The 16,062-nt window shown below is 60.3% G+C and overlaps 1 protein-coding gene and 1 long non-coding RNA gene across 4 annotated transcripts in view; one reads left to right on the plus strand and one right to left on the minus strand.

Annotated features, from left to right (window-relative positions):
* Positions 1-16,062, minus strand: part of RARA (retinoic acid receptor alpha) — a 44,088-nt gene that overhangs the window by 26,472 nt on the left and 1,554 nt on the right. Inside the window, exon 1 of one of the 3 annotated variants that reach the window (XM_057317835.1) lies at positions 15,097-15,266. The exons of 1 other annotated variant lie outside the window; for it this stretch is intronic. The gene's annotated coding sequence lies outside the window, so the exon portion shown is untranslated. Of the gene's footprint in view, positions 1-8,198; positions 8,400-15,096; positions 15,267-16,062 lie in introns of those variants that run through there. One more of the 3 variants, XM_026512896.4, reaches the window with a different exon arrangement.
* Positions 12,206-15,858, plus strand: LOC130544709 (uncharacterized). The gene is made up of 2 exons (XR_008961200.1): positions 12,206-12,519; positions 12,879-15,858. It is a non-coding gene; the product is annotated as an uncharacterized LOC130544709 (long non-coding RNA).

Genomic DNA, 16,062 nt, shown 5'->3' on the forward strand with positions numbered 1-16,062 from the left:
AGAAATGGGCCAAGAGCCAGGCTGGCCAGGGAACAGGGATGGGCGAGGGCAGGGACGACGAAGCAGGGGCAAAGAGCACAGGCCCTGCCTCGTCCCTCTGGAGCCATGACCCTTGGGGAGGCACCTGGGCCCCAGCTCCCTGCACCCAGGGGGAGAGAAGACACCGTCAGAGAATCAAAACCAGCACCAAAGAAAAGGAAAACAAACTACCCACATCCAGCCTCCACCCTATGCCCGCCAGCCTCACTGCCCACGGACACCCTCCCTCGAGGGAGAGAAAACCACAGGCCCACACCTCCGATACGCTGAGCCTCGCCTGGGCACAGCAGAAGGGGGTGGGGGCTGGAGTGCCCGCCACCAGCCACGCACCCCGCCCACTGCGGCCTCCCTCTCTCCCAAAAGATGCCAGGACACATTCCCCGCTGCCAGGCGTCCCCAGCTGCCCAGTCCTTACGTCCCCAGACTCATACTCCCAGAGAAGAAGGCAAGAGGTAGCCGAGCCATGAAGATGGCAGAGAGAACAAGAGGTTTGAAGGGTCAAATCTCAGCTCTGCCACTCTGGGTGAACTTAGGCATGTCACTTAACCTCTCGAAGCATCTGTACTCGCTTGTGAGCTGCCCCCCCCCCCCAACAACTGGGGGTGTGATTTCAGACAGACAAGTCTGGAAAGCACGTAGCACAGCACTGGGCACAAAGGAGGTGCTGGGCAACTGGGCCCCTGTCCCCATGCCTCTCCCCCCACCCCACCCCACCCCACCCCATGCCTCCCTGGGCCATGTGTCTGCTCTCCCTTCCCTCTCCCCAGCCAGGGCTAGCATCTGTGCACAGACCCCGGACAGAGAATTACCCATTTTCCAGGGTCTGCTTCCCCCCAGACTGAGGAGAGGGATGTGGGTATGGGATATTCGGGTGTGGCTGGAGGCCCAACCACAACGCTTTCCCAAATTCCCTTCTTTCATTTCACAAACCAAAAAAGGGAAACCTTTGGATTTGGGGAGGGGAGGGGGGAAGAGAAACAGACTATTTCCTCCCCAGAGAAGAGGAGCCAGGGGTCCCCAAATCCCGCTGGCCCAGCCTCCCTTCTATTTACTCCTTCCTCTCAGCACCCCAGGCTCCCCTGCAACAATGGCTCCCAAGGAACAGAAGTCAGGCGGTCCCAGAGGAGCTGAGAGAGGGGGATCAGGACTGGGCAGCTTAAAAGAAGGGGACACAGGGGCTTTCCTAAGCATTCTAGACAGTCAATGAATCATAGGCAAATGACACCCAAAGCTCAGCTCGACTTGGGTGGGGGGCAAGGGGACACACAGAACGTGAACCCTAGTAAAAACAAAGACCTGCTCCTTCGGACCCCCTCTACCCTACCAGGAGCTGGCAGGGTAGGGCAGGGCGGGACAGGGCCGATTTCAAACCAGAACAGTGGGCTGGAACTATTTATAAACTTTCCAGGAAAACACACACACACACACACACACACACACACACACAGCCACAATTCTCCCCTCCTCCAAGTTCTTCAGATCTTCAGGCAGGTTTGGGGAGCAGTGATGACCACTATTCCCTCTCTCCCTTTTCCAAAGGTTCCTCTGGCCAAGGCTTTCACCCCTCTCTTCCCCCACAAGCCCACAATCTGGCCACTCTGGTCCTCTGTTTACCTTTTGCTGACCAGGGTCCCAGCTGCAGGGAGCCAGCCAGGCCAGCCCCACTTGGAAAGAGATCAGCACCCCAGGAGGGCCGGGGCAGGATCACCGGGAATATGCTAAAACGGGTGCAGGGCACCTCTTCTCTACCAGACCCTTGGGACCCCAGGCCTGCCTTACTGGAGCTAGGACTTGTTTGAAAACCTGCCCCAAACCTGTGCAGGCCCTGAGCACATCCCCAGGGGGGTTCGGGGAAGGCTGAAGTCTAGCATCTTCCTCTGGATGCTGCCACCGCCCACCTGCCTGCAGATGCAGCCCTCAGTCCCAGAAGAGTGCATCAGATCTTCCCTCAATCTGCGCCCCGCCTGGCCCGAGGTTCTGCCCCCACTACACAGGGCCACCCGACCTGCACAGGCCGCAGGCTCAGCGGCAACGGAAGACCAAGCAGAAAGGGCAACTGGAAAAGCCCCAGCCCGGGACAGGCCGGGGTCTGGGAGAAGGCAATACTAGTCTCTGAGGGCCCGACGGGGCCTCCAGCTCCTGCGTCCTCACGGACTGTACCCAGAGCCCTCTGGGAGACATGCTCAGGACCTCCCAAGCTCAGGGTGGTTGAGGGGCCACCCAGAACCCACTGGGTCTTCTTTCGGATCAGAGACTAGGTGAAAGGGCAGGGGGCAGCCCAGGCCTCAAGGAGAGGGAGCAAGCTACTGGGAAGGAAGAAAACAGGAAGAGGAAGAGATGAGCCTGCTGAAGCCACAGCCAGACCACAGGAGTGTGTGGCCCAAACAAAGGCACCTCTGTCTGGGTGGGGGAACCAAAGGGGCACAGACAAAGGGGACCCCCCAGCTTGGAAACCACCGTCCTCAGACCCAGCCTGGCATGGGGCTTTCCCCACCCTCACCTTGGCAACTGCCCCCTCGCCACTTGTCTGCCCACTCCGCCTTGCAGGAAGCTCTGCTCTCTCACAACGGGAGCACGGAGCAAGGGTGTGGGTGTGCGTGTGCATGCACGTGTGTGTGCGCGCATGTGCGCGTGTGTATGTGTGTGTGTGTGTGTGTCTACAACAACCCCCCGCCCATCCCCTTGGCTCTGCCCTAAAGCTGAGACTGCCAGATTCTGAATCCCAGGCCAGACAGTCAGCAGGACACGGTACTACCAGTCCCCTCCCAGCACCCCTCCCTGGGGACCCAGACTTCAGGGAAGCTGGAAACAGCTCCCCCCTCCTGCCTCAGGATATCCTTTTGGCTCTGACCCCAGACCAGGCCTGAGTCAGACTGTACCCCGCCCCACACCCCCCTCCATCCATCGACCCCCCAGGAACTTCCTCCTCTACACCCGCCTACCAGTTGGGGGCTAGAACTAGGGGGACTCTCTTCTCCTCTCCATCCCTGGCTGAAGAGGGAAGCCCACAGGGGGTGGGAAGAATGGGTCACAAAGTCTTACGGGCTTCCCCTTTAAGCACAGGGCCTGCACGCCTAGACGGAAGCCTGTACAGGCTGTGTGCAGGGGTGAGGATGGCCTGCAGACCACCACCTCCCCAACCCTGAAAACACACACACGACCTGCTCAGAGCCTCTTCCCACTCCAGCCTGTACCCCAAGAAATCACAGAAGCTCCCTGTGGAAGGCAGTTACCATGAGAACACAAGATGGGAGAAGGTTCCCAACGTAAAAGGAAGTCGGGAACCTCTGTGATGCATCTTGAAGGCAGCACGACTCAGGCTGGAGGGGAAAGGTCTGTGCGCTCGGCCAGACTCAGAGCCACAGTCCAGCACAGCCAGACGCGGTCACACTCTCCCCAACATTCGGTCTAAGTAGGTGGCGGTGACTCCCTCCCACAGACAGAAGTCTGGGGGACTCTGGGGGATCTGGGGCATCAAAGACCACACACACTCAGCCTGAAACAGCCCCCAAGGCAGGCCCCCCCAAGTCCCCCCCACAACTGTGGGTCTTGGGGGAGGGGCAGCTCCCTCTCCACAAGAACCAGGGTAGTGCCCACGGCAGCCATCTCCATGGCAACCAACAACAAACATCCCGGGGAACCACAGTGGGACAGGAAGTGACGGGCACGTGACAGGAAGACATTTTTTTTCAGTGTGGGGGGGTGATAATGATTGTTAGCAGCCCCGGGAGAATCAGCTCTCCCCTAAGTTTCCCCCACTCGGAGCTGGAGGGAAGGGGGCCAACCGGGAGGGCGGCCACCCCCTACCGCAGTGTGCAGTGTGCGAGGTTGGTCGCAGGGCTGCCGTGCCCTCCCTCCCAGCCTGCCACTCACGGTTCTCCCCCTGGCTCCCCCTCCCCTCCACTTCCTGCCGTGACTAGAGATCAGAGAACTCCCCACCGCAGCTTCCCCTTCTCAAGTCTCGATTCCTGGGCTGGAGGTTTCACCGTGGGCCGAGGGACAGAAGGAAGGAGGGCTGGGGATCTGCGGTAGGACCCAGGGGACAAAGGCTCCGGGGGAGGGGCCGGGAGGGAGCCACTCCTAGGTAGGTGTGTACACAGAGGCACACAGCGAGTGGGTCACAGTGACACACAGCCGGGCGCAGTGACACGCAGAGACTGCCTGACCTCAAGCAGCTCTGGGGGGAGGGGAGCAGAGCCATTGGATCCAGCCCGTGCGCCCCACTCCAGCCCTGTCCTGAGCCTCCGGGTTCATCTCAGGCGGCTACTGGCCGCCAGACAGGCGAGATCCCAACTGTACCCAGCCCAGCCCCCGCCGCCTCTCCCCTGCCTTTTGTGCTGAGGAATCCCCCCTCCCTGCTCCAAGGTGCCCGCCCAGACGAGGGCACCTTGGCGGAAGGTGGGGGGAATGGAACCTCCCTCCACCCCCCTCCCCTTCTCTGCAGATGTCCCAGACTATATTTAGCCCAAACCGGGCGGCTAGCCAGACCCAGACTCCCCACTGGTCGGGAGCTGAGCTCCCAGTTTTTATGCAATTAAAACATTAACAGAGAACCACCCCCATCCACAACCCCCATGCGCCCCAGTCCTCCCAGAGGAGCAGAGCTCAGTTACTTAAACAAGGCCAGCCCAGCTCTGCAGCCGGTGAAGGGGGTGGGAGGGTATCACAGGGCAAACAGCAATAAACTCATTCCTTTGCCCATCTCCCAGGTCCTGCCCCCACAGGCAGGACTGGGACATCATCCATGAGATCAGGTTGACACTTGGGGGGACAGGCTTTCCTTGTTCCGGCCGGAAGGGAAAAGCATATCCAGTGGGGGGGGCGGTTGCCTGGTTGCAGAAATTCCACCTGTCATTTTGTAGCCCCCTCCATGGCCGGCTCCAGTTACAGGGCTGGGGGTTGGCAACAGGTGCTGGCCAGGCTGGCAGCAGTCTAATCCCCCACCCGCTCCCTGGGGCTGACAGTGGTGCCTGGAGGTCCCGGCAGGGGCAGGGCAGGCAGGATGCTGGGTAGAAGAAGGAGGCATCACTGCCAGGCAGGTGGAGGTGGGGGACAGCCCAAGGCCCTTCTATATGACCTAGCTCCCTAGACTCTGTGACGTGTGTCAGTGGGTCTGGAGAAGGCAGGGAAACCTGAGTTCTCTCGCACCTAGTTCATTTCCCCATGATGCCAGGCGGGCGGGCTAGAGTGTGGGAGGTCTGTCTGCCTGCCTCTTCCTCCTCCTCCTCTCCAAATTCCAGGAACAGGCAAGGGAGGCTCCAGTGGCAGAGAGAGAGGGAGAGCAAGCAGGCGGTCCCAGTTGGGGGGGGGCGGGGCGGGGACTGGAGCGGGAGGCAAGATCCAGACGAGCAAGAGACACCCACACCCGAGCCAGACGGGGGACAGACACACCGACGCTGACACATTCTCACACTCTGGGCCTGGTCCCCGCACGCCGCCCACCCTGCAGGGACACCCAGACACTCTCAGCCAATCCTGCCAATCCCCAGAACACTCCCTGGACACACACGGAGATCCAGGCCCTCGCCCCCACCCTCCATCCCCCTACAAACCGTGTGGGCTCCAGGCAGCAGCCAGAGGGTGGAGAGGGGACAGAGGGAAGACAGACAGCAGGCATCAGAGGGGGTGTGCAGCCAAAGCCCTGGGAGCTGGGGTATCAGCTGCCACACTCCTCTCCCAAAACCCCGTAAGTCAAGACAACCCTGGTTGTCTTGCCCAGGACCCTGCCAGCTTCCCACACTCCCAAAACCACTGCCACCAGAAAGGGGCGTGGGGCGCTGGGCAAGTGGAGATTACCACGTTCATTCGTCACAGGGATAGGATTACCTTCCCCAGATGCCCACCACCCTAGATGGCAGCCACTGCTCTGAAACAGCCCTCCAAAAAGGCCCAACCCCACCCACCCCTCAGCCCAGCCCAGGTCTGGCCCTGCCCTGCCCCAGCCCATGCTGCCCAAAAGACAGGGAAGTGGGCACTGAGGTTTTATCTTTTGGAGCAGGCCCCACCCTCATGTCACACAGTTCTGAAAACTATCCCACTAAAGAACCTAGAATCTGAGCAAAGTGGATTCGGGGGAAAGGTCCCAGAGAGCAGAGCCAGCTTCCAAGACCAGAGGATTTGGGGAAGGGGAGCTAATTAACTGGGGTCCGGGTCAATGCCCCCAAAACAGATTTGAAGGGCCACTCAGACAGTGTCCTCTCCCCCACACCAGACGGGGTGGCAGGAACCACGTCATGGCACATGTGGGTGACTGTGCCCAGCGGGGGAGGCACAGGGGTGATCAGGATGGGGCTGCCCACAGCTAGCTTCCTGCCAGGCTGCCACATGGTTGGGAGTAGGAGGTGGACCAGAGAAGTGTCCCAGAATGGTAGCAGGGGCATTTAGGGTCAAACAAAGGATGGAGATTTAGGGGTTATAGGAGGAGATGGCCAGGATTAAGCCATTCTAAGCCCAGGGTCTTCTCAGAACTGCTACTTCATCTGCACTGCCCGCGCCAGTCTGGTGGGGAAATTCCTGCCGTGACCATTTCATGCAGGTTCACTCACACCCTCAAAGTCCAAAGCTAAGACCCTGGGCTCCCAGGGGCCTACTGCAGTCTAACCCTAGCGACCGCTCCATCCCAGGACCAACATGGCCCCGATGCCCAAGGGAACTGACGTCCTAGCCCCTCCCAGTCCACTAACATCTTTCATAGCCACAAACTCCCGGACCACCCCACCCCCCCCCCGCAGCTTCCTCCAGCTCCAAATACTCTTTCTCTTGTTCTTCCCCCAGACTCATCTCCACCCCCCACAGGGGAAACCCCAAGATGCCAAGCCACCTCCACTCCAATCTGGGGCTTCCCCGACCCAGCCTCCCCATCAAGCACAAGGCCCTGGAGGAGAGTTTGGGGCTTGAGTCCACTTTGTAGCATGGCCTGGCGTCCTTACTGAATTACTTCCCTAGAACAACCCAGCCCTATGACCACTGCAGCCAGGGAAGGGGACAAGAGACATCCCTGAATCTCCCACCCAGGGAAGTGGAGGAGGTATGGTGGTCAGGAGCAAAAATGAGGGGGAGTTAGCAGCAGAGGGTGGGGAAGTGGGGGAGTGTTCTCAGGAACAAGTCCCTCTAAGAACATACACGGACACACATGTGCACACAGCCCGCAGACAGAAGGCAATCTGGTAAAAGAAGAGGGAGCTGGCACCAGGTGAGTGCGGAGGGTACCCCACCATGCCAGCACATGGGCATCCTACCCAAGAAAGGATGGAAAGAGGCAGAGAAACACCTCCCAAGGCTGCAGGGCTTTTCCTGTCTGATTTCCATAGGAGTTGGTCCCCAGCCCCAGCCTAGCACACTGGAGGCCTGCCCCCCTACTCACTGAGCCACCTAACAATAGGGCAGTGCCCAGAGAAGGGGGGGGTATAGCCAAGCTGATTTTCCAGCGCCCTCCCCCCCCCACCCGCCTCCACATACACATCTGGCTAGCAGCTTCCCCTCCTCATGGGTGGCACCAGGTCCCAGACACCCTCAGCAGAGCAAAGACAACCGGTCCATTCTGTCCTCCCCTCACCCCAAAAAGCTTCCACAACCCCATGGTAGCACCAGACCCAGAGACCTGCCTCCCCTGACTGCATTGACTCCCGCACCCAATTCAGTCGGCTCCCCTCACTCCACGGGGGACACCAGCTGAGCGAGCCCCGCCCCCCAGCCGGCTGCTCCGGTGGGGGTGGGCCTCCGGGCTGATTCTCCCCAAACCACAGGGCAGCTCAGATAACAGGAGGGAAAGGAGGGGGCTAGTCCGTTGGGCATCCGATCTCTCCCCAAACAGGTTTGAAAGTCTTTTTGTTTTGTTTGTTTTTGAAGAGAAAAGCGAGAGGGAGTAGGAGTTCCCAGCGGCGGTTCTGCCACAGCTCGGGCTCCGGGGACACGCGCGGCAGACGGCCCCAGATGCCCCACGGCTGCGCGCGAATACTCGGGCGCAGACAGACGCACAGACCGGGCTCCCCCACCCTGGGCTCGGCGGCGGCGGGGTAGGAAGCCCAGGAAACCCCGGGTTCCCGTCGGAACCCGCCCGGCACTGGGTCCCCGCCCGCAGCTCCTATCAGGGGCAGGCCACGGGGCCCCGAAGCCCGCGGGAGCCGGGGGCTCTCCAAAATCCCTGGGGCAGAGGTTACCTCACAGCGGGAGGAAGCAATCCGTCCAAGGCGCCCGCGGGCTCGGCGTCTGCCCTGACCCTGCGCCTCGGTGCTGCTGAGCGTCAGGGGTACGGGGTCCCGGGAGAGGAGCCGTCTGGGGGGCCGCGGCTCAGGGGCGCGGGGCGAAGGCAGCGGCCATGGCGAGTCACGTGCGGAGGCTGAAACTTTACCCGGAGCCCCGGACTGGGGGGGGGGGGGGGGGGCGGAGGGTACGAAGCAGGAGGGGAGGCCCTCTCCCCCCCAGGCCCGCCTCCGCCCGCCCACTGACCTATCACCAGCCAGGGGCGGGCCCACAGGCTCACGCCCCCCCTCCTTAACAGACCCAGGGAAGGGCGAGTCTTAAAGGAGACGTGCCTAGCAGAAGGCTGGACCGTGGGAATCTGGGAGAATTCCCTCCCTCTGCCCCAAAAGGAGACATTCAGAGCGAGGAGGAGAAGTTCTGCGGAAAGAATGGAAAGAGGACTCCGTGGAGAAAGGACAGCAGTGTGTGGTGTCGCAATCCCTTGCCCCCAACCACACACACCCACACTCGCAAGGGCACGGATCACACACAGACAACACACAGCGCACACACGCCCCACACCTAAACCGGGGAAGAGGGCATAATATGGAAGTGAGTACATTGACTCTGGCCCTAGCTATCAAGCCCCTGACTCCCATAGTAATAACACTCCAGGGATCAATTGGAACTGAGAGCTGTGCGACCTTGAATAAGTCGCTTCCTTTCTCTGAATCTTAACTTTCTCATCTGCAAAAAAGGAAGTGCAAGAGTATGCAGACCTCCCTCGAGTAATAACTCCTCTCCTCTTCCCCCAAACACCTCTCCAGGTCGAGCGGGTCGCAGGAACTCGGGCCCAACCCAATCCCCAGCATCTCCCCGCCAAGTACCCTTCCCCCAAAAGGGCAGTGGCCCTTGGATTTTCCAAGAGGCTAGCAGGGGGCGCTCCGGAGCACCCCTCCATGCTAGAGGACTCCCAGACTCCAGCTTCTCTCTCCTGGCCCAGGCTGGAGGAGCCAGGAAAGCTCACGTTCTGGTTCTAGGGGGGGCAGGATCTGAATCACTCTCCATCTGCAGGGACCCCAGTCCCTAACACAGCCACAGGCCGCCTCCGAGCCCTTCGCTCCGTTTGGAAGGATCACGTCCCCACCTCTAGCAGTCTACTGGAGGATGAAAGCAGAATCACTAAGGAACAACCCCCCCCCCCCCGTCAGAGAAGTGGCCACAAGTGCCCCCACAGGACTTCCCAGTGGAAGGGGAAGTGTCACACTCCCAGGCCTCCACCCCAGTGAGGAGACTCTCAGCCTGACCCGGCTGGCAGAGCTCTCAAAGCCATCGGCCCGACGGCCCCCCCTTTACAGACTAGGAACCGGAGGTCGGAGGTCGGGAGCGGACACGGGGTTCTGTCCACCATCGCACTGGCTGCACAGCTGGGTGGAGAACTGAGGTATCTCTTTGCCTCCCTCCAGCTTTAATCCCCCGGCCTTGGTAAGGGAGGACAAGCCGGGCCGGCGGGACGCTCCGCTCTGAGGTCCGGCACTGGGGAAGGGTGCCCGGGCAGCGTTTCCCCAAGCCCTTTCCTGCCCTCCAGGCCCGGCTGTCTCTCGCTCTCGTCTGGATTTCCGTCCACCGGTGCGAACCGCCCGCCCAGCCCCTCCCGTCCTGTCCCGTCCAGATCCATCCGCAAACATGCGCTCAGCGGGCAGGAATGCGCCAATGGCTCCCAGATGTGGACGCCGACGCTTAACCCCTTCCCCCCCAGCGCCCCCCAACCCAGGCCTTCCAGCCTAAGCCTAACCAGCAGCAGGGGGCGTCACCCGGGTGAGAGACCAGACTGGGAGGGGGCTCTGCACTAGCCACCCCTAGCCTGCACAGGCTCTTCCTGCCCCAGATCCTACCAGTATCCCTTCCAGCTAAGGCTAGAGGGGAAGGACCATGAACACAAAAATGCAAGAATGCGTAAACACAGGTACGCTGCCTCCCACGAAGGGCGGCCTTCCCATGTACCCGCCAGCACACAGAGTCATGCACACCCGTGCACACCAAGGTTCAGATGTGCAAACGCTCACACAGGACACCCATATATGCACACCCATGTGCACGTTCAGGGCACACATGTGTACACCCCCACGTGCACACGCAGGGCACACGTGTACCCACATTGAGCAGAACGGAACAAGCTCATAGAAGATACATCAGCACACACACAAGGTCACGGGGCAGAGTGTGGGGTGCACTCCTGAACAGACACAGCGGCAGGCCCATGTGCAGACGAAGGAAGAAATTCATGCACACACACACACCCATTCCCCACAAGGGGCCACTCAGACACCCATACAATACGTATTAAGCACACAGCCCACAGGCCTTTGAGACACCTCCTCCTGCTCAGGGCACCCAGTGGGGCCAGCTGGTGTCTAGCCCTACCCAGGCCTGACTCCAAGAAACCGGAGAGGTCCCTGGGTGGGAGACCAGGAGTCTTTAATCTGTAGCAGCTGAACTCCACCTGTGCTGGACCCACGGCAGGGTCCCCTTCCCCGACCTGCAGGGACCCTCACCCAGAAGGGGAGAAAAGTGCAGGAGGCAGTAGGAGGCGAGCAGACAGAGAAAAGCCGCAGGCCCAGGGGCTCCTCACTCTTTAGGAAAGACACTCTTTCTTGGGGCCTTCCCCTCCCGCACACAGAAGGCAATGGGCTGTGGAAGGAGCCTGAGCCACTGTTTTCCCAAGACAGGGATCCCTCTCCAAACTAGAGGAAACCCTAGAGAGCGCCCAGCAGCCAAAGGAGATACAAAATAGCCCTGAGACCCCCCAGGAGGGCCCACGCTGCCAGCAAAACAAGGCCTCCCTCTCACAGCCTCTGGGGAACTCCTGAAGAATAGCACCCCTGGTAGTGAGGAGAGGATGGGAAGCATCGCCCCTCCAGGACCACCTGGGGACAGGCAGGCGGGGTGGAAGATGTCTGCTGGAACCTTCCCAGCCCCTGACTCCTCTTCCCCTCCCTGGCTGCCCTCTACCCCCCTCATCCCAAGGGGAGCTCCTCCCACAAACACACTCCAGGCCCACTCCATCTGATTAACACAGTCCTGAAGGGGCATCTGGGGCAGGAACCCTGTTGCCATTCTGCAGATAAAGAGACTCAGGGGCAGAAAGGAAATCGCCTTGCCCAAGGTCACCCACCTTGTCTGACCCACAGTCCCCTCCTCAACCGCCCCCCCTTCGCTGCAAAGCAAACATCTCCAGCAGTACCCTGCTGCCTCCTGCCTCGTCCTTTACCCCCTCCATAGCGCACGTGGGACAAACGCCATCCTTGCGCCCGTGCTGCAGGATTGTGGGTGGGGCCAGGACATGCCTGGGACAGATCAGAGAAGACCCTGGGGGCTACACACATGCCCCCCCCCCACCCCAAGCACGGTGCCCACCTGCCCAGCAGGCACGGCCGGGTGACTCAGCTGCATCCGGGGGAGATGCCAGGGCAGTGACTCACCTACCGAGAAGAGCTGAGCCTGGCACCTTGCCAGCCCCAGGACAGAAGTGACTTAGTCACCAAGACTGTGATGCCCAGCAGGCGCAGCCCAAGGATTGGGGACAGGGGCAGGCTGTGTCCTCCATGCTTACTTGCGCCCCCTGGCGAAGAACCGGCGTCCCAGGGCAAGCGGCGCCTGTGCCCGCCCCTGTCCCCCCATCACTGCCCACCCCCAGCTCGCCAGGACCTGTTCTAGTGCAGACAAGTTTTGTGAGACCCCTAGGCTGCCCTGCCCCCCTGCGGCCTGCCCCCTGTCCATCACTCACCACCCACTCTCCCACCAGCCCCACCTCCTCCTGCCACCCAAGTTGTACCCGGGCTGCGCGGCTCCTTTAACATGTCCTGGCAGCACCTCCTGCCCCCACAGCCCCTCTCCACCCCCAGCGCACACACATGCACTCACACACACTTCTGGCAGCCCTGCTTCTGCCAGCAGCTGCTGAAGCTGTTGAACAGGAGGGAAATCGGGAGGGTGGGGTACACGGATTGGGTTACCAGAGGCTGATGGGGTGGGCTGTCACCCAATCCCTCCCCAGCTAGTCCTCCCTGGGCACAGTCTCCCTCACCCACCTGCTTCCCCCCACCTCTGGCTGGCAGCCTACTGCCCTTTTAAGCCCCTCCACCCCCACTCCACCCAAGCTAGAAAATAAATGTTCAAGAGTATTTGTCATGCTAAGGCCAGCCCAGCATGGGAGAGAAAGAGAGAGTGAGAGGGACAGAGACCGCGAGGGACAGAAAGAGTCATTCCTGAGCTCGGCGCTCCAGCCACAACCGCTAGGTATGTGTATCTCCGTGTACACGGAGCCAGAAAGGGACTGAGTGACTCGCCAAGTCCCGGGAGAGTTGGGGGGGCCCAAGGGGAGTCGACAGGCTGAACAACCTCAATCCATGTGCACTATTGATTTCTCACACAGGGCAGCAGGCCTGATGGGGGGCACGATACATCAGCCCCCCAGACACAGACTGAGTGGAGTGAGGGGGAGGGGCTCCTGCACCACACTTTGTGGCCCACGGTGCAGGGTGCCAGGCTCGCTGGGGAAGGGGTGGGCAACAGAGGAATAGGGGACGCTGGGGGGCAGGAGGCAGGGTGGGGGAGGGCGTGTTGGATTCAAGCCCACCTGGAACACCTCCTTCCAGCTGCCTCTGAAGCTGACTGGAAGAAAGAAGGTGGGGGACAGAAGCACCACGTTTGGTTCCATAGGCAGAGCCCTGAACAACTCCAGGGGGCGCCACTCCCAGCGTAGTCTACCTGCACCATGGCGGCCCCGGGCATGAGGCGGAGGCAGGAGACTGAATTCCGAGGGACCATACTTCTCCACTGAACTTTCTCCTCCTGAAGTTCAACCGGCTGCCCCTGCCTCTGAGTCCCGGAGGAGGGTTCGCTCGCTTCTGACTTCTGACTGGAAGCCTTCAGTGATCTACCCACTCTTCTGCCTGCTCCCATCCGGGGCTGGGGGCACGGGCAAACAACCAGAAGGGCCTAGGCGCAGCGGGATGGGGGCTCTGGAGTGCCTGCAAAGCTACGGCCTAGTCCTTGGTCTGTCCTCAACTCATCCCAGGACTGTGGACAAATCCAGGCCCTCTCTGGGTGTCTCAGAGGGAATGAGACCGGGCGGCCCTTCGCTGAGGTGTGTCCAGGCCCAGACTCATCAGCCCGGGAGCCTGCTGGAAGAGGCCCAGCACCTCGACTGACACCAGTGGCCACAGGCCACCTAAACAAACCCCAACCCTGACCTCCTTTCAGCCTGGACACAGGCTCTCTCCACACGGTGGAGATTTATAAACAAACCAAGCTGGGGTTTACCGGAGACCCTGCATAAACAAACAGAGAGGGAAAGAGACCAGTCGGGGAGGGAGGCATAACCAGGTGCGCTGAGGGACCCTGACGGGAGAAAATCGGTGCAAGGGGTCTGGGTTGGGGCCCCAGTGCAGCCCGATGACTGGTTGAGAGTCCTAGGGCAAGGGACATCTCCCTGTCCAGGCCTTTTTGCCCCTCTGTAAGGGGGAGGGATGGTCTAGGCGGTCTCTAAGGCCCCTTCTGGTTGTAAATCAAGTAGGACAGAGAGCCCCGAGGGGTCCCCAGGATCCCTCTGCCTGGCCCGGCCCATCTCCCTGGGTCAGGACCAGCTCTGCAAGGCCCTGCCCCAGCCCAACGCGCCTCCCTGCCCCATCTGCCGTCCCTCCGGCTCTTCCTCACTCCTCCGCCTGCCTGCTCGCCCTCACCTTGGCCAGCCCCTCTGCTGCCCCGTGCTTTTCTGCACGTCCCTCCTGCCAGGGGACAGACCAACTAAAAATAGTCCCTGCAGCCTTTCTCGCCCACAGCTGCCCAAAAAGCAGGAAATGAGGGGGGCGGGAAGGCCCGTGTCCTGCTCTCCCCAACAAACTCCCAGCTCCAAACCAAGTCCAGCACCCCAGCCTGGGGCTCGTGCCGACTTGGCCATCTCAGGGGCATCCCACACCCCTTCCCTAGGGGGGGCCTGCCCATAAGTGCCTACAGTCTTAGAGCTGGCCCTGCCCTCCCTCCGAGAGGAGGAGAGAGGAGGCAAGCAGTCTAGAGGGAAACCTTCCCAATTTCTGACAAATCAGTGCCAACCACATTGTGGGCACCGAGAGGGCAGGGCCTGGCTCCACTGACTGGTCTTTTGAGGGCAGAGGGAATTGGCATGGGGAAGTTTGTGCTGGTTTCCTTCATCCTGGCCCAGCTGGAGAGAAGACAAAATAGTGCCCCAGCCTCAATTATGCTAATCCCCTGCTCCCCAAAATGTGTGGGTACAGACATAGGGGTTTCAAGGGCCACCCCCAGATACCATGGGGAAAAAAAGCTAAAAAGAAGAGAAGATCTTGGCTGCCCACATGTAAAGATGGAAGCCTGGAGGCGAGAACAGGCCATGCCTACCAGGCAGGGCATGTGCTGCCCCCAAGCTGAGTCAGAGGCGAGCAGGGAGGAGTCGGGGTGCTGTGGTGCCCGGGGCTGTGGTGCCCCCACCCCTATCCCACCTGGGATTCTTGACACCTCCCAGCCCAGGGAGAAGGCCCTCCCCACACAGGAGGAAGGAAACCAGCTTAGCGACTCTCTGGAGGCCTGCAGGGCAGCCCTGCACCAGGAGGCAGGCGGGAAACCCAGGAGTCCTGGCGCCCAGCCCGGAGAGTGAGTGAGAGAAATACCTTGGAGGGGAGGAAACAGCCCACAGTGAGGCAGACACATGGTGCCCCCAGCAGCTCCCAGATGTAACCCGTAAGGGGGGATTTGGCCAAAAGGGCTAGATGGGGAAAGTGAACACATTTCCCAACAAGAAGAGAGAAGAAAGTGGGGCCATGGGGACACGGGAGGGGGCAGGGCAAGCCTGGCTCTCACCTGCTGTCCTCTCCTCCAGGTCTCAGTCAGAGATAGTGACATTAAGGCCACCAAAGATCAAAGAGGTCCTGGGGTTTCCCCCCTCCCCTAATCTTCATTCCTAGCCTCCTCTGGCATCCCTTTCCCAGGGCCAAGCCAAGCCAGGAGTCCGCGGGCTCAAGGTTGTGCCTGGGAGGCCCGGACAGTGCCAGGGGCAGCCCTCATACCATCCTCCCACTGGCCTCTCTCCCGCCTGCTCTCAGCCGTCACACAGATCTCAGCTGTCCAATCCGATTAGGGCCCCTGTCCAGTGAGCCGGGCAAGGAGGCCACTGGGCAGGGGAGAGACGGGGACAAGGACGCTGAGCAGGAATGGCAGAAGGAAGGTGGAGACGGAGCTCAGGGGAGAAGGTGTGGAGCCCCAGAGGAAGAAAAGCCTGGTGGAGAGATCTGTCCTCTCTGACCACAGGCTCTCTGGCAACTGCTACCACCTGCATTAGGGTAATTCCACAGCCCTGGGGGGAATGGCCTGCCTGGTTCTGCCACCCCACAGATGGGCAAGGATGGGGGGAAGGAAAGCCAAGGCAGAGAGACTGACCTAGATTTAGGAAGAGAATCCTGTCCTAGAACCCCCTCTTCCTCTCCTCCCCCAGCCATAACTACCATTTGCACTGGGTTGTCCAATACGTTGTCTTACAGGGTCTTTATGGAGGTGTCCCTATCAGGCAAGTGGGGCTTGCTACTGATAGCCACTTTTACAAATGAAGAAACTAAGTCTGCTGTCTTCCTGGTGTTGGCCTCACTGAAATAAATTCTTTTCTTGTCTCATCAAAACAAGAAAGAAAGAAAGAAAGAAAAGAAAAGAAAAGAAAAGAAAAGAAAAGAAAAGAAAGAAAGAAAGAAAGAAAGAAAGAAAGAAAGAAAGAAAGAAAGGAAAAACTGAGCCTTCAGTATAAATGCACATACCCACTCACACTGAGAATCTCTG

This window comes from Ursus arctos, unplaced genomic scaffold (assembly GCF_023065955.2).
Source record: "Ursus arctos isolate Adak ecotype North America unplaced genomic scaffold, UrsArc2.0 scaffold_24, whole genome shotgun sequence".
NCBI lineage: Eukaryota > Metazoa > Chordata > Mammalia > Carnivora > Ursidae > Ursus > Ursus arctos.